We start from the raw sequence: 27,500 nt of genomic DNA, 5'->3' as shown, positions 1-27,500 counted from the left end.
AGGTGAGAAAGTCTTTATATATATATATATTAGCATTTATATAATTGTATATAAATAAGCATTTATATATTTATATAAATATGTACGTATGTATCAGCATCATTATCATCATCATTTAGCATCCATTGTCCATGCTGGCATGGTTTGGATGGTTTGACCAGGGCTGGTAAGCTGAGGGCTGCACCAGATTCCAGTCTGATTTGGCATGGTTTTTATGGCTGGATGCCCTTCCTAATGCGAACCACTCTAAGAGTGTAATATATATATATATGTATATATATATATATATATATATATATTATATATATATATATACACACACACACACATCTATCAATCTATCTATCCATCTATCTATCTATCTATCTATCTATCTATCTATCTATCTATCTATCTATCTATACATTCATACATACATACATACAAAATTCATTTATATCTAAATGTAGATATATATACTTAACAGATGATGTATTCAAGATTAGAACTCAGGGCACAAATTGCATTAAAGATTGTACCGAATAATCAAACAACTACTAATTTGATGCTGTCTCTTCTCTCTCTCTCTCTCTCTCTCTCTCTATCTATCTATATATATATATGTATGTATATATATGTATATTATATATATATGTATGTGTATATATATAAATATATATGACCATGCACACATACATATTGTTATGGAAATAGTGAATTATCTGATAGACACAACGTGAATATCTTCTTAGTATAATATCAAGTATTAGAATACAACAAAGCAGGCTAGAAATATTCAGTTTTTGAGGAATTTTTAAGTGTATAAAAACACCTAACAATGTAAAACATAATGACAATTATGTTGCACTAACAGCAATATATGTATATACATACATGCATACAAATAAGTATAAATATATATGTGTGTGTATGAGTGTATGTATATCTATAAACATATACATTATATACATATATACACATGTGCAGAAGCATTTTTCATGTGTCACTAATGCTTTACTAGAATAGAATAAAATTACCAAATGATAGATGCTGGTCTTTAATTTGTTTCAGCAATTTTGGAAACATGCTTGAACTTAGTTAATGTAATTAGCAAAAATATATAACAATGATATAAACAATAAAATGATGTTTTCCACATTTTTAGTTGTTGATATCAAGAATCCACTAAAGAATTATAAAAGAAAGTGTTATATGCATGTGTGCACGTGAGTGAGTGTGTGTGTATGTATGTGTTCATATGTGTGTGTGTACACGTGTGTATATGTGTGTGTTTGCAGGTATATACATACATGCATATATATATATATACATAAATATATATATATATGTACACACACATCCATGCATATATATACATATATGTGTGTATATATACGTTTGTGTGAATACATACACACATACACACATACAAGTATACATACATGCATCATACATATATATATATATATATATATATATATATAGATGTGTATATATGAAATATATATATTTCTTTCAGAATCACGCTTTATGAATCATTCAATGTGTGTTGTGTGTACATGTATGTGTATGTGTGTGTGCATGCATGCGTGTGTGTATGTTTGTGTATGTGTGTATATGTGTGTGTGTTTGTGTAAATGTATATAGCTACACACACACACACACATGCATACATACATACGTACATGCACACACATACATATATTAGGAAGAAACCTCATAACGTTCATTTACGTTATGGAAGATTGCAGGCTAGAAAACAAGGTTTGCAAAGGAAATCGTGTCCCCTTCAAGTATGTGGTGACATTATATTACCGAGTTACTTTCTAATATTCATAAGAATACTAAGAGAGGATAATGAAGTTGCACATTTATAAATTTATGCTCTTTTATTTGCCCTAAGATTGATCTCATTTTCTTCTCGCTTTTGATCTTTAATTGCAATTTAGCATCAGAACAAAGTCGCATTCAAGATTTACTTAATTTCTCTAAGAATTGCATAACGTAAAATAAACATGACATCAAAAGTTCCAGAGTTCCCATTCTTTTATAAATAAGGTGCAAAGCAGCCCACTCTTCCCTTATATCAATTCTGTCATTGAAGAAGGGTTTGGGGAATGATGGAAATATGTTTTGTCATCAAGGCACTATTTTAATTTCAAACTTGCTTAAACGTTAAGCCTATTAATTTATTTCAGATATAAATAAATGCTGGGCTTCATTTAACATTTACTCAAAAGATGTGTCATGATAGCAGCAGAATAATCTACTGCTGTTGTGATTGTGATTGCTATTGAGGATTAGATTGAAAATGTAAGCTAATGGCAAGTTAGTTCACTGTTGCCAAACACAGGGTCAAAGTTCCTTTGCAAAGATCACTTACATATTTCCTGTTTAAGAATAATGGCTTTGAACAATAGTATTATTAAGCTTAGCATGTCAAATAAATCCACAGAACTCTCACTGCTGATTGCAGTTGAGATTAATGAAGATTTTCTCTCTTTAAGTACTTATTTGAAGTACTTTGGTTAGTTAATCTCCTCTATATAAATCAATGTGAATCTCAGACAGTGGAATGGGTGTTTGGAAAAGAGAAGAGCTACTCAGAGTTTTGGTAATATTATATAATGTGTGCATATATGTGTATATGTAGTAACATCTATCTATCTATTTCCCATACATATGTACATACATGCATACATACACACATACACACACATCTTTATATTTACACATGCCTCTAGAATTATGTACAAACATATATTTACATATATATATATATGTGTGTGTGTGTGTGTATATATATATATATATATATATATATATGCATATATATACATATATGTACACATATATACATATATATACATATATACACACATATATATATATATGTGTGTGGTGTGTGTATGTATATACATACACACATATATGTTTGTTCATATTTTCTAGATGCCTGTGTTAATATTTAGATATATATGTATGTGTGTATGTTTATGTATGTGCGTCACAATCTCTTAGGAATCCAAGAGATCGATGTTTCGAGAGTTTTGCTCTTGTCAATGAGATGTAGCTAAGAGAGACAACTCTGAACGAACTTAAAGTCCTAGCTTTATAAATAATTCAGTCAACATGATGACTGATATGTGCTAGTAGATCGCCTGACTGAGGTAAATAACTAAATGTTAGCTACGACTTTTTTTAGTTTGTTCAGAGTTGTCTCTCTTAGGTACATCTCTTTGACAAGGGTCAAAGAACTCCAAACATTGATGTCTGGGATTCCTAAGATTCTTTTTCTCCACAGTAACTACAATGTATTTGCCTTTTAACAGTTGAAAAATGTGACAGACATATTTCACTTCTTCTTGTTAATGCTTCATTGTTTTTATACATATATATATAAAGCTTCATTATACACACACACACACACACATACGCACTCATGCATACATATAAGAAAAAGTTAATTCTATAGAGTAGCCTATCATTTTACAGTCACATGAAGACTTACAAACTTCTAAATATACTGATGAATATAATACACATGCTCATTTACACATACACACAAACACACATATGTATGTACATGTGCATTGATATACATGTATATATACATGTGTGTGTGTTTGAGTGCGTTTGTGTGTGTGTGTTTATGTATATGTAAGTTTATATATAAGTACATAAATACCTACATATATATAATGTAAACATTCATGCATAAACATGCAGTTGCATACACACAGACGTACACACTCACAAAAATTCATGTATATATGCTCTTGTATATTCTCACATGTCCAGTTATACAAGTATACGTATCTGTATTACATATATATACGTTGTCTGTTGTGTATTTACAAGTTTGCAAGTCCTTATTTGATTATAAATATGGCATGTAAATCAATAAACTTTTACTTAGACTCCTTGCTCTATATAAACATCACTGAGTTGATATATGTAAAGCAAATTTATTATCTTTTAAATTGCATGTGTACACTGAACACAAACACATTTCCCTACGTATGTCTATCTGCATGACCAGAGACATTTTGTTATTATATATGTCTACATTAAACTGATAGATATTTTGAAACGCTAGAGAACTAGACTAAATTTATTACAACAATTTGTTTTGACATAAGAGAACTTATCAGGATTGACATAATGGTTTTATTTTTGCAAAAAGTACATGAAATAACGTATTTTATGGACCACACCAGGCATTTCATCTACAATTGTTGCACTTTTGTGTCTCACACTGAATATGAATGCCATAGTATATATTTTCTCTGGCACTTTTATGTGCCATGTGTGTAAGGTGAGCTTTTGAGGGGAGTTGTAAAATGCCAAAATATTTAGAAATATTGAGTGCTCTTAATACACAATTCTGATTGAAGTATATTCCTTTGTGGCAAATTGTAATGTGGGCACACATCTCTGTTTTAAATCAAATTTTGTACTCCTTTTGCATTTTATGATTGTATTATAAAGCTTATGATATGAAGGGGTGCTGAAAAGTTCCTGGCTTTGGATAAAAGAAAAACAGGAAGATCAGTTAATTATGATTTTATTCAACATATTCCCTCTAAGATTCACATACTCATTACAGTGGTTCTTCAGTTTTTCTAAGCCCTGTAGAAGAACTCAGAAGGTTGGGCCTCCAACCAGACCTTTTACAATATTCTTAAAGCCAAGAAGTTTCCAGCAACTCTTTGTATACTGTAAGAGTTTTAATATCCTTTAACTGTGTCAAGGATCGAAAAATATTAACAACTGATCTAAATAATATTGCATCTTTTATCTTTTGCTTGTTTCAGTCATTGGACTGTGGCCATGCTGGTGCACTACCTTGATGAAATTTTAGTTGAATGAATCAATAACGGGCCTTTTTTATGTCTGATACTTATTCTATCATTAACTTTTGTCAAAATGCTAGGTAACAGGGATGTAAACAAACTAACACCAGTTTTTAAGCAGTAGTGGAGGGTACATCCTCTGACACACACACACACACACCACACACACACACACACACATACACACAAACTTTTCACACTCTTAACCAATATACCATATGCCCGTATAGATGTAGAGACACAAAACAAATACCACCTGGCTTGAATATAATGACACAATAGCCCACGGGCACAAGGCGTAGTGGTTAAGAGTGTGGGCTACTAACCCCAAGATTTCAAGTTCAATTCCATGCAGTGACCTGAATAATAATAATAATAATAATAAGAAGAAGAAGAAGAAGAACATCGAAAAATACCTTAGGAATGAGAACCCAGGTTTAAAATTTCCCCAAGACACCTGATGAAGGCTGGAGAGTATATCAGCCGAAACGTTGTGTTAACAACAAACAAGATGAGTACAAATATCCGTCAAATATAAATAATGTAAATAATATAATTTACTACACTTTAGAAGATTGTGACTACTTTCGTAGTTTCAATAACTAAGATCAGTAAAAGTATGATGTGTTATGTCTGTAGACTATTTATCACTTCCAAAATCAGGAAGCAAGGCAGACAAGAGGTGAAGTCAAGAAGGTTTCAGTTCTGAGACAGAAGGAGTGATTAAATGACTTATTAACAGGAAGAAAGAGGAGCGGGTTGAGATAGATATTTCTATGCAAATATTCAGAAAATCAGCAGATACCATTGTTATAAGAAAGAACAGATGGCAGAATGACAGAATGGCAGAATGGCAGAATGACTATAACAAAAGGGTTGAGGGATGTTGTTGGGTGAGTTTTTATTATTAAGTAAATGGTTTTGTATTTTAATAGCAGTTCAAACTATATTTGAAATTGTATATATTTCTAGAATTGAGTGTGATGAGAGCGCTATCCTAATATAGAAAAAATTTAGAATCTGTATAGAGATTGCTGCTGTTTAAAACCCGCCTGATACGATTTAGAGGAAGGTAAACAGGCTAAAATAAGAGAGTGTGACACCAACACATTAATCAAGAGTGTTAGTGTTATAAGTGAAAGGGAAATGACAACTGACTAGGAATTAAATTTGATTGATAGACTCATGACAGTGTTTGCGGTTTCATTTTCTGGAATCTGTGCCAGTATTACAGAGAATAGATAGAAAATATGCCAAGAAAACCGGAGGCTTTTCACCAAGTATGGAAAACAGGTACAGAAATTTATTTTAAAAAAATATGCAGAACAAATAGAATGAAATAGTCTCAATTACTGGCGTCTTTGTCGGTGACACGCAAAAGTACCGTCCGATCGTGGCCGTTTGCCAGCCTCCTCTGGCCCCCGTGCCGGTGGCACATAAAAAGCACCCGCTACACTCATGGAGTGGTTGGCATTAGGAAGGGCATCCAGCTTTAGATACACTGCCAGATAGACTGGAGCCTGGTGCAGTCTCATGGCTTCCCAGACGCCAGTCGAATCATCCAACCCATGCTAGTATGGAAAACGGACGTTAAACGATGATGATGATGATGATGATGATGATGATGCAGGCATGTCTACAAATTTTTTCTGAAAAATTTCGACCTTAGAGAGGGTAACTGTCCCCACGACCAATGATACAGGCCACATGGATCATATTATTGCTAAGATACTTGGTAACATTGCTATGATACATCGCTAGGACACATTGCTAAGATACAAGGCAACATCACAAAATAGTAATTCACTTGGCTACCAAAAGTTCTTTTAAAATAATATCTCCCCTCCCATATGAATGATAGATAAACAAACCATTTTTCCAAAGGAGACCATTCATTAGAGGCCTGTCAATCTATATTGGTTGCAGGGAATCTTATCACCAGACCAAAACCAATAAAATGAAAATCAAACAATTCAACAACCCATTGCTTTTGTTTCATGAACCACCTACTAAGTATTGTCGTTCATGTTTATGTCAGCTGAAGCCAACAGAGGAAGCCATCAACTTCAAACAAATGTTATATAGATATGTGCTTATGCATCATCATCATCATCATCATCATCACTATCATCATCCTTTAATGTCCATCTTCCATGCTGGCTTGGGTTTGATGGTTTGGCCAGATCTGGCAAGCAGGAGAGCTGCAACAGGTTCCAGTCTGATTTGGCTTGGTTTCTAAACCTGGATTCCCTTCCTAATGCCAACTGCTTTACAGCATGTACTGGGCGCTTTTTACGTCACACCAACTTTAATGTTTCTGCTGTGGAGGATGGGTCTTCTTGAATATAGCAAGGTGCCAGATATCTCACTCCTTTGTCATGTCCTCCATAATCTTCAGTGTCCTGAGATCATTCTTCAGTTATTTACTCTTGTCTTCGTGGGTCACCCTCTTCCATGAGTTCCATCCACTTTGAGTGATAACCATTCCTTTATGGAGCCGGTGACATCCATCTAGATCACATGATGAAACCAGTGCGGTCATCTCTCTTGCATACTGCATCTAATTCCTCTTACGATTAACTGTTCTCCCAGTACACTAGCACCCTGTTGCATATTTACACTTATATTGCACATCTAGCAGAACATACTAGCCATATTCCTTGCTAGCCCTCGCATGTCATCTGCATTCAGGACCCAGGTCTTGCTACCATGCAGAACTGCTGGTCATATGCATCATACAGTCTTCCTTTCACTCAGAGGGAGAAACCTTCAGTTGCCAACAGAGGTAAAAGCTCTATTTATGCACCCCCACCACATATATGCAAATATGTATGTATATGATGCATATAAATATATGCAGTATTTTGGGTGATAATCCAAAGCAAAGTTCAGAACTGAAGTTCTGAGGTCAAATCAAGAGGAAATGGGTAAGCATTAAATATATAATGTAAAGACAAAAATCATTAAAAATGACAATACACAGAAAAACTAATGTTTCTGAAAATATAGAATTACTATTATGCTTCAATGGAGAAAAAGCATTTTAACATTTTGAGCAGTTGTCCTTCATCAAAAGAAAAGAGAGAAGTATATAGCATGTGAGAAAGTGGAATAATAAGGGAGAAAATGGAAGAGGAAAGGTTAGTAACCAAGTGAGAATGCTGTTCAATGGAAAGTGATAAGAAGGAAGGAAGGGATAATTATGTAGGTGAAAATATCAGAATGAATCTGTGTCTGGGAGAGGATATAAGTGAGCATGGTGTGTGTATGTTAATATAATGTATGAATGAATGTGTGGAGGCACATGGCTTAGTGGTTAGGGTGTCAGCATCATGATCATAAGATTGTGGTTTCGATTCCTGGACTGGGCGACGTGTTGTGTTCTTGAGCCAAACACTTCATTTCACGTTGCTCCAGTCCACTCAGTTGGCAAAAATGAGTAACGCTGCAATGGACTGGCATCCCGTCCAGCTGGGGAACACATATGCCATTGAAACTAGGAAACTGGGCCCATGAGCCTGGCTAGGCTTTAAAAGAGCACACTTTTTTTTATGAATGAATATAGACAAAGAAAGTATGGAAGAATGGTGACATTGCTTTGTGGGGGTGGAATGTTGATGTGCATATGTGTGTATATGTGTGTGTAATTGTTAAACAGCTGGTGTGAAACTATGTATATGAAGAGGTGAGAGTGTTTGCAAGTTTCTGGGAATAAAGGTCTTGATGAAGCACATGGGAAGTCAAGAGCAACTTGGTTGGTGTTATTGAAGTCTGAGATGGAAAAACAGGTTTTAACAAAGTGGGAATCTTTAAATTAAAATCCAGATGGATTGAAAACTGCTTGAATTCTGCAACAAGAAGAAAAGTAAAACTGCTACAAAGTCTAAAAAATTTGATGAAGTGTTCAAAATATTGTATGAGGTGTTGGAAAAACTGGTACAATCTATGAAGGAGATGATATAACTAAGATTGAGAAAATGCAAACCAGACATTACTTATGAGGTGCAGAAAAGAAAGAAAATGGCAGACGGAATAAAAACACTTCCCCTATGGTGATTCTTTCTCCAAGCATTCGCATCTTTCATTCATAGATGCATATACATACACCTCTGTTCACTTATCATATTATCTCTGACACACACACACATACACATACACTCATGTGTGTGAACACACACATACTCACTCACACCTATTTTTTCTTACCTATGACCATGCACACATACAAACCCCCACACACAAGCACACTCACTGACATTCTTATACACACTCTTACAATACATAGCTATTCACATCTTTGACTTATACAGATACACACACCAGTACACAGACACACATACATACACAAACACCCACAGAAACGCACACATACATACACATATCAACATACAACTTTCCTTCACTGGTACACTCACACCAGCATTCTTCTACACTTTGGCACTCCTTGTTTTGGTTGATAGCTTTTAATCACCCATTTCTTTCTCCCCTTCAACCTGTCACTTCTGCATGACTGCTACACCTCAGCTTGCCAACACTCCCCCCCCCAACTTCCCCTGCTGCTTCTCTCCCTTTACTGATAACTCTTCTCTCAAAATAGACGTTTTCACTATTTCAGCTATTTTCTATCTTTCCTGCACCATGTGTGTTACATCTGGCCTTTCACCTTCTCCATCTAAGTTATTTTATCACCTTCATGGATTACACGTGTTTTTACAACAGTTCTTACCATCTTCTGGATGATCTACCAAATAATTTTGGACCTTTGACCATTTTTGTGTTTTTATTAACAACGTCATTGATTTTTCTCCTCATCTCAGAATTCAAGCATTTTCCTTTAATTTCAAATTTTAGTTTAAATCTTGTCTCTCACCCATGCCTACTTTTGTCATTCTGTTTTATTTTATGCATTTACCTGCTTCACTCATTGTGGAGGCACATGGCCTAGTGGTTAGAGCAGCGGACTCACGGTCGAGGGGTCATGGGTTCAGATTTCAGAGCCGGTAATGTGTGTGTTTATGAGCGAAACACCTAAGCTCCATGCATCTCTGGCAGAAGGTAATGGCAAGACTTCTGCTGACACTTTTGCCATAACTTTCTGTCACTCTTTCCTCCTGCATCTTGCAGCTCACCTGCAACAGACCGGTGTCCCATCCAGGTGGGGAACCTATATGCCAAGAAACCGGGAAACCGGCCCTTATGAGCCAGGCATGGCTTGAGAAGGAACAAACAACAGCAAACTGCCTCAGTCATTAGTTTGCAGCCATACTGAGGCACCACCTTGAAAAATTTAAGTTGAACAAATCAATGTGGCTGTGTGGTAAGTAGCTTGCTAACCAACCACATGGTTCCAGGTTCAGTCCCACTGCGTGGCATCTTGGGCAAGTGTCTTCTGCTATAGCCCCGGGCCGACCAATGCCTTGTTAGTGGATTTGGTAGACGGAAACTGAAAGAAGCCTGTCGTATATATGTATATATATATATGTATGTATGTGTGTGTGTTTGTTCCCCTAGCATTGATTGACAACTGATGCTGGTGTGTTTACGTCCCCGTCACTTAGCGGTTCGGCAAAAGAGACCGATGGATTAAGTACTGGGCTTACAAAGAATAAGTCCTGGGGTCGATTTGCTCGACTAAAGGCGGTGCTCCAGCATGGCCGCAGTCAAATGACTGAAACAAGTAAAAGACAAAGACAAAAGACAAGACTGCTACTTTTCTAAGCTTGGTGCTTATCTATAGGTCTCTTTTGCCAAACTGTTAAGTTACATGACGCACTCATATTTACATATACTAGCTGGACCTGTCAAAACTTAACGGAAAACATTAAAAATGTAAGCATCTGTATATAGTGTGCTGATTGCATGAGAAATGTTTCTACATTGTGACACAGTAATATCCAATATTGGCTGAGGACCCAGTATATAGAAAACAGTAAATGGCATTCCTTTGTTTTATCTCAACAAAACCATAACAAGACCTTGGTTGTTTCCATGTCAACTTGACAATTCACTTCAGATATCTTCATGACCTCCATGATGTGTGTTATGTTTTTATGTATTTTATGTATTTTTTATGTTTTTATGTGTTGATGAATATAGATATAATGAAATTATGCCAGCAAAAAGCCTTGCATATTTGTTCTTACCTGCTTTATGTGTGTATGTAAAATCCGCAAATTTTCGGAGGTCACAAAGATATCCGAAGTGAATTGTCGAGTTGTCACAGAAATAACCGACAGCTTGTTATGTGAATTAATTATACTCTAAATTAATTATGTAAATTAATTATACTGTAGGAAAGTAAAAGTAACATCCAGTAATTGCTTTGGTTACGTATCTGTCTACTCTGAAAAGACAGATAAACATTTAAAAAGACAAGACCAATGCCACCTTCCTTTCAGTTACCACTTACTCTCTTACTCCCTCTCTGTCCCTCCTCTCTTTCACTTTACCACTCACTTCAAGTATATCTCCTCTGCTTAACACCTTCTATTTTTATTTTTATTTCTACCTCTCCCTTCAAGTGGAGAAAAGTAACAGAAACAGCCACAGGTATTTACTGAGGAAGAGAGAGAGAGGAAGGCAGACAGACATATAGGCAGATAGATAGGCTGCTGTTAGGACCGGATTAACACCCATAGTGGCCCCAATGCTAAAAAGATTTTCCTGCCCCTGTATTGGATTTTTTTTCCATTTTCTTCTAACCATGTGAAGGTTTATCTTGCTCCAGTCCACTCAGCTGGCCAAAATGAGTTGTAGCTGTAATTCAAAGGGGCCAGCCTTGTCACATTCTGTGTGAGGCCGAATCTCCCTGAGAACTAAGTTAATGATGCGCATGTCTGTGGAATACTCAACTACTTGTGAGTTAATTTTATCCTCGTGTGGTAATGAAAAGTGAAAGTGACATCCAATATTTGCTGTAGTTATTTGTCTTTGATTTACCAATGTGTCTATGTCTCTACATAGATCTTTGGATCTATGTATCTACATTTCTTTCGATGTATGTATCAGTCTACTCTGAAACTACTGATAACCATTTTTCCTTTCAGTCACCACTCTCTCTCTCTCTCACTCTTTCTCTTTCTCTCTAACTCCCACTCTGCCCCTCCTCTCTCTCACGTTGTAATTCTCTCACTCTTTGTACCTCCCCCTTCAACTTTTAACCTCTTCCTTTAAAGTAAGTGTGACACACACCACAGATACGTACAAAAACAAACAAAACTAAGCCTATTACTATTACTGATGATGGGCTTCTTTCAGTTTCCTTCTACAAAATCTCACAAGGCCTTGATTGGCCCAACTCGTTCCAATTTCAATTCAACGTTTCCCATTTTATTAAAATATATTTTTCTACTTTTATGTATTTTTGTTATACACTTAATCACACTTCAATAACATTGACAGGCTGCTGGTATTTGTGGTCAGCATGGAAATCAGGGACTCCTTCGCAGAGTAACTGCTGCATTTGTTGAGTATATTAACAGTTTGGCTGCTTGTTTCTCTGGATTCCTCTGAGAAACCAATAAGGTTTGAAAATCGATTAAAGTTGTTCATAATTTTTTTCCACTCTGCAAAGAAATGGCTAAAATTTGCCCTGTTTATAATTATACCATATGTTACATATAGAGTGGGAGAAAGATAGGCAGGCAGATAGATACATACAGACACACTCATGTAAAATAATAATAAGAAGGAAAATAAAGACAATATTTCCAACCATTTGAGCTATAAAACCAAGTGCATGCAGAAAAAATATATGAAAAATAAAATAAAATGAATCTAAAAGTACATATAGTAAAAATATTAATTTAAATGAAAATTAATAGAAATCAAGTGTTTTGTATTAAATTGTAAATTATTAGATATGACATAGTGTTGATGAATATGTCAGAATTAAAGATGAAATTAATTAATTTAAATATCATTTAATGAGTACTAAGTTAAGAGAGATAAATGAAATAACTTGAGGTGAACCTGTGCAGGTGTGCCTGCGAGCATAGTTCATGTGTGTGGATATATTTGTGTGTGTGTATGAATATATAGACATAACTACATGCACACACACATATATGTGCGTGTGTGTGTGTATATATATATATATATATATATATTATATATATATATATATATATTTATATACACACATAAATAGAGAGACAGCCTCAGGCATCCTCACACATACAATACAGAATCCGATGCACACAAATATAGAAATGTGTATTTAAGACTGATGTTGAATGATTATATTATGTGTATGTATGTGTGTATGAGGGGAAATATATGTATATATATATATATATATATATATATATAGAGAGAGAGAGAGAGACACACACACACATATATATGCGTCTATATTTACATGGTTGTGAAGCTGCATTCATGTATGTGTATATGCATACATCTCTCTATATATGAATGCACAGGAGTATGTTAACTGCAGATGATACAAGAGCAATATTCAAACTTCTACTTCTGAATTTTAAGAAACTATAAATTAAAAAGAGAGAGAGAAAGAAAGAAAGAGACATATGTTACATGGTAAGGAGAAAGCCAGGAAGAAAAATTATAGCATAGTTTATCTGTTTCAGCCAATTAAACCTTATCAGTTATGATGTAGCACCTTTTTATCACAAGATTGCAATGAAGGACTCATAAGATATAGAAAGCAAGAAGATCACAGGACATTCAACTATTTCAAAATGCTGCATCTTATCCATTCAGCTTTTCCTTGAAGTTGTGTCAAGAGAATCTTTATGGCAATACTTTACTTTAGAACCTGTTTCTATCTAAGGCACATTGAATAATGTGGTGAAAGTTATCCTATATCCCACCAGCATTTAAAAAGCTACTATGTATATGTATGTGTGTGTGTAATCCTTCTTTTGTGAATGTCTCAAAGGCTTTGACTTTTTCTATCAAAAGGGGTTTTTGAACCCAATATTTACATGCTTATTAGTTATAGTTTTATGAGCATGCTTTGAGATATTCCCCGCAAAAAAGAATTATTCCATGTTCTTTCGAATGTTTATAAAATTCGTATGATGTCAATAATATATATATACACACACACATATCTCTTATATAAAATCCGTTCTGTCTGTCTGTGTGTCTTCTAGGATCTCGGGCATCCTCCATCTGATTGTGCTCAAATTTTATATATAGATACCGACGGTATCAGGGCGTGTATAAGTCTTGAAAAAATTACAAAAATCGATTCCAGGTGAGAATGCGATTGATAAAGCCGTTTTTGTCCTGCTTTTCTTCCGTCAACCTGTACATAACTGCACCTTCCAATTTTTGCTGTTTTTGTACTGCTTAAAGGCATGTTTCTTTCCTGCCAAGCTTACTGTTTAAACCATGTTTGTGTTCTCCCAGTCAACAGCCTTATCATTACTGGTACTTTAAACTCTTCAGTTGCATATTTGTGTGAATAAAATCGTTTTTCTTTGGAATAGAAAAAAAGTCTATCTTTATTTCTTCTTTTGCTGGTGCCTCAAATTTAGGTTAAATCAGTGTTGCACAAAGGGGAGACCAATGGGAGGATCGGACAAGTTGTTTTGAGAAAATTTGGTTTAAATGTTTGACAACTCAGCACTGTCCATTGGACGGTGGGTGGGGGGCATTTTGCTTGTATATATATATATATATATAATATCATTTTATGTTATATATGCATGTGAGTATCATCAGCTTCATCAATAATATTAACAAACCAATTGGTTATTTGTACTTACCTGATGCATGTGTCATGCTTAAGAGAAAGAAATTTTGTTGTTTCAATAAAATTTTTTAACTAGATCTCTTGTAATTTTTAGAAGAGATTTGAAACCACCACCTATGTGTTGTATTACTGCTTCTCAACACCCATGCTTACTGGTCCACTGAAGCAGTAATAATCTTAATAGGAAAATTAAGATACTTAAAGTTGATGCAAGGGAGAGAGAAAGTGAGAAAGAGAGAGTGGCTGAATTCCTTTGAATTCCTTTCTACAACTGAAGTGAAATTGACCAGTCTATTAAAAGCCTAACCACACACACATGCATACACACAACACACACACATTTGTTTTAGGTCTTTTACCCATTTGAATTTGGCCATACACCAGATAACATGTTAAGTCTCATGTTCCAAAATTTAAATTTTTAATTTGTTTTAACTATAAAATTACACCTAAACTAAAAGACATCTGGCTTTTGAATACAACCTTTTCTTTCTCATTCTATATATTTTTTGTGTTACAATTTCTCTGTTTTGGTCAGGATTTTTCCAATTTCTTTTTTCTTGTATCAAGTAATAGATACAATAAATTAAATTCGTAGAGCCGAACAAAAGGAAAAATATTAATTCTATTTTTTCTCTTTCCTTAATACTAACATAGTATGAGAGCGATTTGGCTGTTATTTCTAGCAAATTGAACAACCACACAGAGTTGTTCAATTGGCTTATTTGTTGATGTGTATAAGTAAACAAAAGCTAAAAGACACACACACACACACATATGAATGTCTCTGTGTTTGTCCCTCCATCACCATTGCTTGACAACCGATGTTGGTATGTTTGCATCCCTGTAACTTGGCTGTTCAACAGAAGAGACTGATAGAATAAACACCAGGCTTACAGGGAATATGTCCAGGGGTTAATTTCTTTGACTAAATGGTGGTGCTCCAGCATGGTCACAGTAAAATAACTGAAACAAGTAAAAGATTACAAGAAAAACATTCCGTGCTACTAAACAAAGAGGGTTAAATAGTAATTCTATTTACGTTTGTGTAACAGATATTTTGGTTGGATTATATTGTCATCAGTTTTACCCTTCTTTCTATATTCTCTAACTGTCACAATATATTTTCTAACCAAGGCACAAGTTCTGAAATTTTGTAGGGGTGAGGGTCAGTCAATTAGATCGATCCTAGTATGCAACTGGTACTTAATTTATCGACCCCAAAAGGATGAAAGGCATATTCGACACTGGCGGAATTTGAACTCAGAATATAAAGACAGACGAAATACCTATTTCTTTACTACCCACAAGGGACTAAATACAGAGGGGACAAACAAGGACAAACAAACGGATTAAGTCGATTATATCGACCCCAGTGCGTAACTGGTACTTAATTTATTGACCCCGAAAGGATGAAAGGCAAAGTCGACCTCGCATTTCGCCCGGCGTGCTAACGTTTCTGCCAGCTCCCTGTCTTTAACAGTCACAATATAGAAACATTTCTCATGGCACCAGCACACAACTTACAGATGCTTACATTTTTTATATTTTCCATGAATTTTTCATGGGTCCAGCTAGACATCATCATAAACATTTAACATTTGTTTTCCATGCTGATGGATTGACAAGAACTTGCATGGCCACAGTTTGTTTTGACTTGGTTTCTAAGGCTGGATGCACTTCTTAACACTAATTACTCTACAGAGTGTGCTGGGTACTTTTTGTGCAGTACTATCACAATTGTATTTAGCATGACACTGTAGCATTGTGAAGGTAACTTAATTACGTCCCTTTGCTGGCAAGCACCACCAGAAAGTGAAGATAGTGGAATTACATCCCTTTTTATGAGATGGGCCACCAGATGGTGTGACAGCTGACACCTATATATTCCAGTGTTTTGGCACTCTCTTCCTTTTTTGCTATTTTGGTACACCCAAAACATGATCTCTCTTCTGCTTAAAAACCATAGACACCAACACCACTACTCATCATGTGGCATTTTATTTTAGGATCACCATTCTGTTCTAGTGGGTAGGTTTTCTTGAGTACAACAATCTACGATATACTATCTCAGTCCTCTGTCATTACCTTTGTAAGGAGATGACATATATATATTATGGAGATGTACTTGCATAGTGAGTGACTTGATCTGAGATCGTGTGCTGGAATGAAAAAAATTTCAGCATGGAAGGTGCTTATAAGCCATTTCAGAAACACACAAAACCGTTAGATTCCCTTCAACATTTAAATTTAATTTGTCAAAATATTTTTGTCACTTTGAGACCGCGACCTCTTCACTGACAAAGCTTCGTGCTGCATCTCTTTGAATATATATAACAAGCATTAAAATTGATTTAAAACTTTGTGGGCCAAACATGTTGCTCTTTGCTGCAAAGGTATACATATGTACTGATTTTCTTCTTTATGTCCCATTCTTATAGGTGTTGATAAATATAAATTTCTACCTTGTATGTTCGGCCCACAAATTAGCAAATAATTTGTTTGGTCTTTCTGTAGCAAGATAATCAGATCATTGAGTTTCTTCTCTTTCCCTCTCTTCCTCAAATTCTTTCTTTCAATTTTCCAAATGTCATTAAGTGATCAAGACTTTGTCTTCTCATATCATGTCTAATGAAGTTAGTGGTTTGTCTCTTTATGTTGTTTAGTAGTTTTCCTGTCAGTTTCTGTTCGTCTAATGGCTTTGACACATATTCCTTTATCTACACAGGACATTTTTAGTTTTCAACAAAGGAATCACTTCGCTGCAAAACTGATGAGGTCTCACATTTGGCTGGTACTAAAATACCAGCCAAGTACAGGGATTGATGTAATCAGCTTGTACCCTCCTCTCAGAAATTGCTGGTTTTAAAATCTGTGATGGGTAGGTGTCCTGTTCAAGGAAGTAAACCCTATGAGAGACTGACTTCCCATTCTGGAGAAGTTTTGTAATCTCAGTCCCTTATACACCATGGAAGCTGGGTCAAGAGAAATAATGGCTCATGCTACATGTCATGCTCTCTGGCATGTGATGGCTGTAGTTTTAGTTCTGTAATTACTGGGTGGGCCAAAATGTTTGATTTTTGTTGGAAAATTAGAAACAAGTTTTAAACATAAAGTGATTTAGTTTCAATATATTCTGTCTCCTTATGGGCAGATCCATTATTTCCTGCTCAAAGAATTTCCTGTCTTTACTAGTGAAAATCTCTTCCAGGTAAATATTTATATCTTTTTCAAAGTTGAAGGTTTATTCATTCACTGAATTTTGAAGAGACCAAAGCAGGTGAAAATTTGAAGGTGTATGATCAGATGAATATGGAGGGTGTGCCAAAACCTCCCAACTAATCTCCAGTAATTTTTGCCCTGTCTGCAAAAAAATGTCTAGTCTGGTATTTTCATGATGAAAGACAATTCTCTTATGACGCTTTTGGTAGATTGATATGTTTAATTTGTCCAGCTGGTCACAGGACACTTCCAAATTGATGATCCTGTTTGTGAGAAGAGGCTCAGGAAATAAAATACCTTCCAAACCACATCCAACTGGAAGCATAGCACTCTTTAGGTGAAGTCCTGCTTTGGAGATTGTTTGTGGTGGTTTGCCACACTTTCCCCATGACCATTTGGGTTTCACAATGATGTAGACGTCTCATCATCATTTACTCAAAAATGCGATTGGTTTTTTTCCCACACAGCTGCAACAAATTTCAGATGGACATTCGTTGGCCCTGTTCACCACATTCAATTGGTATCGGACCCAAACCATGAGCTTGCTGACGTTTTTTCAACACCTAATTTGGATATATGGATATATGATTGGAATACATTTGATCATAGGTTTGATCAAGATGAATCAGAAATGACCTGGGGTTATGCAACAATAACAGTTACAACAATGTGTAATCTGCTGCAAAAGAGAAGCTAAATATTGCTCAAATTATTCATAATTATTTAAAAAACAGAATTGCTACATGGATCATGTCTTACATGCTTTATATCTGGATAGTTTAACAAAATCTAGAAAACTGCAGGTATCTATCTATCTGTCTGTCTATCTATGTATCTATCTATCTATCTATCTATCTATCTATCTATCTATATATCTATCTATCTATCTATCTATCTATCTATCTATCTATCTATCTATCTATCTATCTATCTATCTATCTATCTAACTAACTAACTAACTAACTAACTAACTAACTAACTAACTATCTATCTATTAATATATCTATCTCTCAATTATATATGTGTGTATATGCACACATACATGTATGTATGTATGTATGTATGTATGTATGTAAGTATGTATATATGTATGCATGCATATGTGTGTGTGTGTGTACATACAAACATCAAAAAATTGTCATTTAGATATATATGAGCATGTCTAGCTATGCAACTATATGCATGAGAATACATACATATTACAAAACACACACACACACACACACACACACATATATATATATATATGTATTTCTGCATTTTCTTTCAACTTGATTTCACTCAATATTCTGTTCAAGATGCTCATCCAAATGCTAGGTTGCAGAATTCAACTCAGAATTCATCTTTCACAATTGTCAAATATCATGGCTTGAATCCTGATTTTTCCTTTCTCCTTTCATAACAGACATTGCTGCAGTTGCCCTAACTTTAGATATTAAATCTATTGTGAGAAAAACGCAGTATATGCTGTGTAGCTTCTGTAGTGTGTATGATGACAGAAATATATTGGATATGTCAGCATTTAGACTAGAAATTTATGGATGAGGGCATGTCTTAGTGGTTAAAGGTTTTGACTAGGTGTTTCTGCTGCCAGTGCAATTGAATAAATTGATAAGGATGATATAAACGAAATGGCCAGAAAATAGATTCTAATAGGTATCCTAGATGACATTTTGTTGCTATGAGAACCGATATAACTCAATCAATTTTCTTGCACATGTTGTGAGTTCTGATTTTTTTTTTTATACCTGCTCGATTTTTTATATTTTATTTTTAGTTCCTTTCACAAATTCTTCAATGACATGTGCTATAGAATAAATTAAAGGAATAAAATAAAATAAAATGATAAAATCTTGAACTTTCCAAACTTTTAGGAGACTTTGACATTAATTCTGATTTAGTGCTCTCAAATTAAAATCCTTATTTAGAACAGAGGATTACGCCATACGGAGATAACGATAGCTGAAAGAACCAAAGAGGGAACCATTATGCAAGTGTTCATCCTGCTAGAATTAATTGCCAAGCCACCTGCAATACATACCCTACTGTTAAAATAAATAAGGATACTTTGGGAAATGTATTTAGTCTTTGATATGTAAAAAGATGCTAATAGCATCTCACAGCTGGAATGCCTTTGGTCACTGCTCTGTTTTTATCAGGGCTAAATAATAATAATGACAAAGAGAGCTGAACTGACAGAACTAGTTCGAAATATGTCAGTATGTATGCCTATATGTTACACTGTATTATTTCTAAAGCCTAGAATTTGCACTCACAATGAATTGGTATCTCTAACTGTTAGGAGTGACTGTACTAAGAAAGAACTGATAGGTTTACTATCAGAGTATAATTCTTTCTATGGGTAAAGTTCTCTACAAAAGACTAACTTCATATCCAGGTGGAAGTGTATTTCTCACCCACTTCAAACTACAAAATCTAGAAGATGAGCAAAAGCCCAAATTATTTAGAAGATAATTAATATTATATGGAAGGTGATTAATATTAGAGGGGTGAGAGCAGTTAACGAGTTCAGGAATTTATTTAAAATCTCCTGAACATCATTGTCTGTTTGTTCAATTAAACCTATCATCCTTTCAAAACGATTGTTATTATTGTTGTTGGTTAGCCCCCAAGCTACTCCAGACTGATCAAATATATGATCAAAGATATTCCAGCCTTGATAATCCTGTTATTAATTTCAGACATAGTGTATTTAGAACAGAATTATTTAACATTATTTAATGTTGTCTTCACAACTCAAGACAGTCAGGTGTAATCTGAAAGGGAATTAGCTACTATTCTTACCAGGTCAAGTAAATGCATAACAGATCACTTTGTTGGCTGAAAATAAATATTGCTGAATATGGTAAAACCCTTAAATAAAGGATTTACAAATCAAGATTGATGAGGAACAATTGCTAATAGACATGCAAGTTTTGATTGAAGAGGGACAATTGCTAATAGATATACATTATTTCCTTATAGGGAAAAACAGTTTATTGTGAAATTGTAGATCATCTTTTTCTCTGTTGCAACTCGTTTTTGAAATTAACCAATCCTATTTCTATATCTGCTAAAGTGACTCAATGCTATTACATTCTTTCTCTGCCCATAAATCAAGTTGACCACATTTTCATTTCAGACTAACTATAGTCATTTTTTCCTTTATTTACACCCTAAAAGGTTTCGAGAAAAGAATAAATGTCACAGACTCTCATTTTCTATCCTGTTCCTTCTAAATGCAGTACCAATGCCTACACAAAAAAAAAAAAATTTAAAAAAATCAATATCTATTTATATCTCTCTCTGGTGCTGACTATACACTGAATATACGAGGTTGAGGATCTAATTTTGAATTTCTATTGAAACCAGTTTCCACTCCATCAGTAAGACATTTTTTAGATTCAGTAATATATTTTCAGAATGTCTCAGAATATCTCAGCTTTCTATTTTACTTCTAAGAAAGGCAGGACTGTGGCTGTGAAGACATTATTCATATTACAGCTGTTATTTCAGAAACAGTTAAAAATCAGATGCTGTGAAGTAGACTTGTGACACAAAGAAGTGAGCAAAGAAAAAGTTAGAAATACTTAATTTGTTGCTGTTTCTAATGAAATTTACAACACCTCTTTTTATTTCCTGTATCACCTGTATCGACTTGATTATCAAATGTTGCTTTACACCACTAGTCACAATGCACTTCCAATTCTTTCTTGATTCCACCATTCTTTTCCTGCTTGGCCCAAACTGTTTTTCTAAATCACCAACGTTGCCTTACTGGCACCTGTGCCGGTGGCATGTGTAAAAAGATTTGAGCGAGGTCATTGCCAGTACTGCTTGACTGGCCCCGTGCTGGTGGCATGTAAAAAACACCCATTACACTCTCAGAGTGGTTGGCATTAGGAAGGGCATCCAGCTGTAGAAACTCTGCCAGTTCAAGATTGGAGCTTGGTGCAGCCATCAGGTTTGCCAGCCCTCAGTCAAAATCGTCCAACCCATGCTAGCATGGAAAGCGGACGTTAAACGATGATGATGATGATGATGATTCCCATCATCATAGTGGCTTTTTACCTGATTTCTTGGATGCCATTCAGCAACTGCAGAGGTCAACCTGTTGTGTGTAAACCTAGTGTGAACCCTGTGACATATCCAGCCCAGCAAAATTTGTGCTTTTGATACTCTGCAATTATGTCATTCACTCAGTTCCATTCTTGAATTACCGCATTTTGGATATTCTCTCACAATAATATTCCTAGCATGGATCTTTCATGGCCCTGCTGAGAATCTCAGGTTCTTAATTGTGAAAAATATTCATGCATTTAGAAGTATCGAGCAAACTAACCGATTTTTTCTTAATAAATTTGGTGCCTGGAACTAAATAACAAAGCCCTAATGTGAAATTATGATGGAAGATTATAATTTTAAATATGAATATATATATGTATCTATATCTATCTATCTATCTATCTATCTATCTATCTATCTATCTATCTATCTCTATATCTATCTATCTATCTATCTATCTATCTATCTATCGATCTATCTATCTATCTATCTATCTATATATATATATATATATATATTATATATATATATATATATATATATATATTTATTTTATAGAAGGAGCTTCTACAGGACTAGAACTGTTTCATTCAGATGAAATCTTCAGGAAGCTTCCTGAAGATTTCATCTGAATGAAACAGTTCTAGTCCTGTAGAAGCTCCTTCTATAAAATAAATTACTTTACTCTGCTATGTATTGAGTACCTTATTTACTGTGGTTAACCCTGACTCAACTCGGGACCGACATATATATATATATTATATATATATATATATATACACAAACTTTAACCCTTTAGTATTTAAACTGGCCAAATCCGGCCAAAATAGTTAATCTCTTTTATGTTCAAACTGACCAGATCCAGGCTCTCACACCTACACTACAATGTTATTCTACATTAAGTAATTACACCATCAAGCTCCTGAGGATATGGGATAATGCATGATTAATTCAAATCAATTGGAATCAATAGGCATTATGTTTGATTGAATAATCTGAACGCTACAGGGTTAAGATAATAATCAGTCTGTAATAGCAAAAGATACTCTCTCAGGTAGATTAATATGAAAAGGTTTAAACAATTGCTTCATTAATCAGAATTTCTAGTCTATTAATACTAGAATAATATATGAGACAGTTAAGACAGTTAACCTCATATCACATGACTCGTAATGCACTATGTTTCAAAGACTTTGATTGTTATTTGTCACCAATTAAGAAATTTACCATGTTTGTATAGAGATGTATAGATGTACTGAGACATTGAATTAATACACAAATCATTAATCTTAGTAGGCTCTCAAACTTCTTATTCAATAAATTATAAATAATGTAAGAACAAATATATAATTAGACAAACTCCATCAGTAAATATATAATATTGTTGCAACACATACAAATATATAAGCATATGAATCTATACATTGCCAATATGAGAAGCCACTACATAGAGGCTCAAGCTGCAAGAAATACCAGCTGGCCATCACTCATATCACATCTTGGCGTCTTTAAAAGTATAAATACGGAAACACTAATAGGAAAATATAGTCCTCCTTCTTATCATCTTCATCATCATCATCATCCTTGTTATGGTCGTTTAATGTCTGTGTTCCATGCTGGCATGAGTTGGACAGTTTGATAAGATCTGACAAGCCAGAAGGCTGCATTGGTCTTCAATGTGAGGTTACCAAGGAACTCTCAAGACAAGATACCCTGATGGAGTGTGGGTGCAAAGTTGAGGAAGGTGGCTTTATGCCAGGTGTTGACGAGCTAAAGTATGATATAATTATAATTACAATATCTACATTTACCAATAATTGTGTGTGCATATATATATATGCATATATACCTTAAAAAAACCTATGTAATTTACGCACTTATTTTTCGCCCAAAAAAGTAGTCTCTCATCGAACTGCCAGCACGTGCTTCCGGCCCATGCATGCCCCGTGGCTGTTCTGCCGGCTCTTGCAGTCTTCACTTCCGTCTACCTCATCTGCAATCCTCTCCACCAGCACCACATAGCTCATCAAAGCCCATAACACCATAAACATCACAAAAACGTAAGTAAACTTTAGGGGTTTCATAAATTACATGAGTAGATCGTTTCCAGAATTATTTTAGCAATTCTTTTGTTGATAAATGACGTAATTTGTACTGAAAGTTGATTAAATTAATTTCAGAATAGGTTACTACAGAAAAAATATAATGAAGTTGACTTTTATTTATGCTTGGCAGTACAATGCTTACTTTTTCTGTATAAATTTACTAAAACCATTAAATGGTTAACTACTTTTTGAAGTTAGACGTTCATGTTGAAGTTAGACGTTCATAGGCGCAGGAGTGGTTGTGTGGTAAGTAGCTTGCTAACCAACCTCATGGTTCCGGGTTCTGTCCCACTGCGTGGCATCTTGGGCAAGTGTCTTCTGCTATAGCCCCGGGCCGACCAATGCCTTGTGAGTGGATTTGGTAGACGGAAACTGAAAGAAGCCTGTCGTATATATGTATATATATATGTGTGTGTGTTTGTGTGTCTGTGTTTGTTCCCCTAGCATTGCTTGACAACCGATGCTGGTGTGTTTACGTCCCCGTCACTTAGCGGTTCGGCAAAAGAGACCGATAGAATAAGTACTGGGCTTACAAAGAATAAGTCCCGGGGTCGATTTGCTCGACTAAAGGCGGTGCTCCAGCATGGCCACAGTCAAATGACTGAAACAAGTAAAAGAGAGTAAAAGAGAGATGTTGGTAATCACTGTCTGGGCCATATTTTACTGCATGTAATGCTGACAACATCATAATTCGTCCTTGCACATGTAAACTCACTAAGTGAATATGACTTAGTGACTTAGCGTTCCTACAGAAACCTTCATTTACCTTAAACAATGTTTAATGTCGTTTCACATTCGTGTTGAATTATGCAGCAATCTTATGTTCTCTTCACAGAACACTTGTAATGAATGTATTACCAGTTCTTTTGGTATAGTAAATTTTTGCTATTCTTGTTTATGTCTCCCCACAGACATGTATATTCTAACAAGTCGCTTCTTAAATTTCACACCTTTCTTGTTCAATAAACACCGAGTTGAACTTGCAAAGCTGTTTATTTTCTCCTTTCGATTTTTAATGTTTATTTTAGTGGGTTACCAAACTGTCAGTTTGGTCTCCCGGCTAAAATCGTAATGAAAACTTTTTGACTTGGCTTGACATTTTAAAAGTGTAAAAGGAATTAAATTTTGATACTCCATATAAAAGGTTCTGACATGAATTGGCAGAGAATCAGAGCTTGAGACAAGAAGACACTTTCGACCAATCAGAATTCTGTTTACATAATCAGTCTGATTGGTCACCTTCCTCTGTCGGCTGAGTAAAGTGTCATCAAAGCTGATGTTTATTGGTAATTAAACTTATTTTGCAGCACCTGTGCATATTTATCAGCTTTGTTTTTGCTGGTAGGCATTATCAACAGCTTTTCCTGGGATTGTGATTTGAGAAAACACAGAAGTATGCTAAAGATCGGATATAATCTCTTGTGGGCAAGAAATATAAAATAAAGTTTATTACAAACAACACAAACACTTCGTAATTTTTTAGCTTTCAATGTGACCTGTTAAACAGAAATTGTTTTTTATTTAATGAAAATTTAATAAAATCTAATTATAAGTAAGTAAAATTATGCTAAATACAACTAAATTGAAAACATTTTTCTTCTGGCCATATCAGCAATGCTGAAAACTTTTGGGTGTGAATTTCACACAAGTAGAAGCTTTTTAAAATTTTTATCCTGAAAACCACCTGCATAAATTACACAGGTGTGCAAATTACATGGGTTTTTAATGTATACATCTTTGATATAATTAAAAAAAAAAACATATATGTTTCTTATGAACTTCTGGTAATGTTCGTGCAGTGATATACAGTAACTCATTTTATTCTCACCCCTCTGAAACAAAGTGCTCAAGACTGGACTACAGTCTATGTGCATGTACGAACTCAAGTAACCTGTTATGTGAATTTATACTTGACAAACATTGCATTAAAATATCTCTTTAACTTCTATTTCATTGTCTTTTTTTCAGTTAATAGTCTTCATTTATTCATCAATGTTTTTTTTTTAATATTAGATGCATGTTCCGTTAAGAACTGCTTTACAATAGTTCATTTAATAGATGTTTGCTTTAAATTTTACAGTTTCATCTGTTGCATGCTTTGTTGGCATTCTACTATGAATTAATATTTGATTTCGGCTTCACCCTAAATGTCAGGCCTTCTGCCTATTATAGAAAGGAATAGTTCATTGTTCAGCATATCTACATATGTGTATCCCCATACAACGAATTTGCTTCCTCATTACTTCCAGAAAAATAGAAATTGTTTAATGAAAATTCCTACAAATTTGCTTCAAATTGTATAGATTCTGATTATATCAAAATTTGGTGTGAAACATTTTCCTATGAGTGGCAAGGAGAGTTTTGGAAAATTCATATGAATCACATTTATTCCCTCATAACTTTCAGAAAACTGGACATCTTTTTTTAGAAAATTTTCTGCAAACACTTTTCAGAGAGTGTAGATTATGACATATCAACAAAAAAGAAAAAAAATGTGATGTGTTAGTATGTATATGTGCGTGCTCACCATATTTCTTTTCACATCAAACTCCAATATAATCGTAATTTATACAGTCTAATGCATTTGTAGAAATTTTCATTTTAAAGTACCCATTTTCTGACTGTTATGAGGAAACAAAGCTAATGTGAATTTTCCAAAACTGCTCTCCTGGCTCCTGGAAAAACTTTTTCTCAACAAATTCAGAAATAATATGAATCTACACGATCTGAAGTGTATTTGATATAATTTCATTGGAAGATATCCATTTTTCTTGACGTTATGAAGAAACACATTTGGTGGGGCACATTTGTGTAGGTATGCACTTTGCTTTGACATGAGTAATACTAAGATTACATTGTTATTAAATATCTATGTATCGGCAAGCTTCACTTCACTTTAATTTTGTATGAAACAATATTTGATTATATAACTGCATGTTATACATAAACAAACAATAGACTTCTTTCGTTCAGTTTGCATCAAAAGGGTGACAATAATGTGAATGAGATGAACTCAATTCTTCACTACAAATAGATGTAGATAGGAATCCAGTATTTCCAATAATATTGTGTTTAATAACAAATACTAACTGTATTAAAAATGCATTGAAGTATGTGTATGTGTGCTGAAATTTTATTGGCAGTATTTAGGTAGTAATTTTTCACTGCTTTATGAATGCATATTTTTTTAACATAATTATATTTCATCTTGCAACTCTATTTTATCTTCTCTACTATTGGTGTTTCAGCTTCCTGTATGTTCATGTCTTGCCAACGCTTTTCTCACATGATGCCTTATGTATACTTATGCATATAATCTACAAGAGCATATGATACAATAATATCAAATTCAACATAAAACATCTATTTTAAAGATAGCACATTTGCCTTATCAAATACATGAAATTTTTATCAAGTGTGAACACATGAACAAATTTCTTTTGTCAAATTGCATGATAACACCCACTCTGGATTAACTTGCTGTTTCACAGACTTTGATATATTTTCTGTTATTTTGTTCTATAGCACCTGTATTGATTGTGGTTTATGCAA

This window comes from Octopus sinensis, linkage group LG9 (genome assembly GCF_006345805.1).
Source record: "Octopus sinensis linkage group LG9, ASM634580v1, whole genome shotgun sequence".
Classification (NCBI taxonomy): domain Eukaryota; kingdom Metazoa; phylum Mollusca; class Cephalopoda; order Octopoda; family Octopodidae; genus Octopus; species Octopus sinensis.
Note: the sequence above shows the minus strand (reverse complement) of the source record.